Source organism: Temnothorax longispinosus, unplaced genomic scaffold, assembly GCF_030848805.1.
Source record: "Temnothorax longispinosus isolate EJ_2023e unplaced genomic scaffold, Tlon_JGU_v1 HiC_scaffold_401, whole genome shotgun sequence".
Lineage (NCBI taxonomy): Eukaryota > Metazoa > Arthropoda > Insecta > Hymenoptera > Formicidae > Temnothorax > Temnothorax longispinosus.
The window spans coordinates 5,872-9,032 of NW_027270233.1; the positions used below are offsets into that span (position 1 = coordinate 5,872).

General features: G+C 38.8%; 1 pseudogene; it reads left to right on the plus strand.

The window, feature by feature from the left end:
* The first annotated feature begins 1,947 nt into the window (after positions 1 to 1,947).
* On the plus strand, positions 1,948 to 2,813 carry LOC139824501 (uncharacterized; annotated as a pseudogene).
* The last annotated feature ends 348 nt before the right edge of the window (positions 2,814 to 3,161 follow it).

Genomic DNA, 3,161 nt, shown 5'->3' on the forward strand with positions numbered 1-3,161 from the left:
GTTAGAAAATTTCATATGCACATGTTACGCGTCTCCCCGAATTCAGCCAAAAACATACGGATCAGTATAACGGGTAGCCCTAGAGCAGGCGCTCTGTATGTATGTGTAAGAATCGGTGAGCACTTCTTTATCGACGTTGGTCGAGTTTGCCTGCGCTCTGTACGCACAGAGAGAAACCTGAGAGAGGCCATCCCGGCGTTTTCCGTCAATTTTTGTGACCGGAAATAAGTTGGCGCTGCAAGTTCATATTTTTTAATTTACTATAGCTTAAACGATTGCTCCCTAATTGCTCCCTCAGAATCGACGATTGCTCCCCTTTTAAGATTATTATTTTTTGAGATATTTAATAAAAACGAAAAATTTCTAATTTTTATTGAAAAACATATTTATAATAACTCTATGCAACTTTATAGGGCATAGAACGATTGCTCTTTCATTGCTCCTTATTGTTCCATCATAATTTTAATGATTTATTGCATTTTTATTGAAAAAATAACAAATTAATCATTTCACTATCGGCCGCCTATTGTAACTATGGCTCGGCAGCGCATGCGCATGCTACCATAACTATGCGCATGCGCGATGGTATCTGTTAGAGCTTTTACGGATACCATAGCGCATGCGCGTATGGCTTCTGCTTTCTGCTCATGGCTCCTGCAATTTTATGTGCTTCCATCTTAACTATTTCTCGCTTCGCTCTATTGGGATTTTTAATCGCTCCATTCGTATAATTAATTTTGTATGATATTTTAGCAGAGAACTGTTTATTTTCTTGGAAAAATACATTTCTCACAGTCTTCTGCAAGTATATCCAACATAAAACGATTGCTCCTTAATTGCCCATCTGTCAGCATTGTGCATGAGCCCTTATTGACGTTAGGCTTAAGGTGGAAGCACATAAAATTACAGGAGCCATAAGCAGAAGGCAAAAGCCATATGCGCATGCGCTATGGTATCTGTAGAGCTCTATAAATACCATAGCGCATGCGCATATGGCTTCTGCCTTCTGATTATGGCTCCTGCAATTTTATGTGCTTCCACCTTTAGTTTCCACGCATCGCGTCATCTGTCGTTAAAGCCTCTTGCACAATGCCAGGCAACAGGCAATAGGAACAGGGAATAGAAATCAGAAATCATGTATAAATGCAGAATAAACAGTGACACAATCAATAGACACAGAGTTTCAGTCACGTTGGAAATTCTGTGCCTATTGCCTGTTGCCAACCAATCATAGCATTCGAACTTTTTAGGTTGTAATTAACGATTTTTTTAGTTATTTCCTGTTCCTATTGCCTGTTGTCTGGCATTGTGCAAGGGGCTTAACCAATCTAAACATCCCATTGCAAATAATGTAATAAAATAAGATGTTTTGATTGGTCGCGACGGATAACGCGATGCGTGACGCGCTCAGTGGAAACTCGGCCTAAGGCTGAGTTTCCACTGAGCGCGTCACGCATCGCGTTAGGCCCGGTCTACAATGGATGTCGGAAGTCGGAGTCGTAAGAAATTGACCAATCACAATCTATTATTCTCCTTGCGGTCGAAAAATAATGAATGGTCAATTGATTGGTCAATTTCTTACGACTCCGACTTCCGACATCCATTGTAGACCGGGCCTTATCCGTCGCGACCAATCAAAACATCCCATTTTGATCCCGTCACAAGGTTAGCCTCATGGGACTAACCAATCAGAATGATTCCGAGATTCCGTTTTCCGCGATTCCGTCTTGCATGGGGAAGCACCCTTAGGGCTTAAAACACCTATTGTAGTCATTGTAGATGGGCACTAAGGCCGAGTTTTCACTGAGCGCGTCACGCGTCGCGTCATCACAAGTTAACCAATCAACACATCCCATTTTATTACATTACTTGTGACGGGATCAAAATGGGATGTTTTGTGCATATAATTCTATTTGTGTTTCTAATTCTATTCTTTTGCATCTTTTCATGCATGTAGGTGAAAGAGTTGAAGCTACGCATGGTTTGATTTTTGTGCTAGCAGGTCTTTTCTCACGTTGGAAACAAAATGTTGCTTTTTATTTAACACCCAACAGCTATGATGGAGCAATTTTACAACCTATCGCACTTGAAATTATTAAAAAAGCTGAATCTATCGGACTTTATGTACACAATATCACAAGCGACATGGGCCCAAATAATTTAGCGATGTGGCGTGAATTTTGTGTTGGTTTCGCTGGGCGTTATTCTACAATAACGAACTCAATTGCTCATCCTATTGATCCTAATACTCGGAAGCTTTGGTTCATTGCTGATCCTGGTCATCTTTTGAAAAATTTAAAATTTTGCTTGATTAATAACAAAGTTATTACTTTACCTGCGAAAATTGTTACTGACAATAATTTGTCGTCCTCTGTAGTTGATTGTTTGCATGTTACAGAACTTGCTCAATTTCAAGAAAATTTAGAATTAAAACTAGCACCCAATATAAAAGTAGACGATATTTCGAGCGGCACTTTCAATAAAATGAAGGTAAACAAAGCAAAAAATTTTTTGTCTCGTGATGTTAGTGCTAGTCTACAATTGCTATCGACTCAAAATTCTAAACAAGCGTTCTGCACGACAGCCTTTTTTATTGAAGTCGTTTCTAAGTGGTTCACATTGGTGACTTCGCGTACTCCAAAAATTGCATTAGGGAAAGTGACAGGTGATAAATTTTTCGAAAAGAAATTTGAAGAATCAATTGCATTTTTAGAATCAATCATAGAACTTTTCTAAGAAATGAAAGTTGGAAATGGTACACAATTCAAACCTGTGCAACGTGGAGTGATAATCACTACCAAGTCCATCATTGAATTGTCGACCTATTTAATTAATGAAAAAGGCTATCAGTTCGTACTAGCAGGTCGGTTAACATCAGATTGCGTCGAAAACATATTTTCTTGTGTTAGAGCTAAACAACCCATTCCAACCGCCTTGCAATTCAAGCAAAATTTAAAAATAATCGCAATTTCAAAATATTTAAAACCTGTAGGTAATTCCAGCTACGAAGAAGACGACAGAATTATTGTTGGCGATTTTTTGAGTACACCTAAATCTAAAGAAATAAAAAACCGCTTGCCACCTGTTCCTGATTTGTCAACGAGAAAAATACACATAGGGGACATTGAACTGAATGTATTGTACAACATCGCCGGCTATAT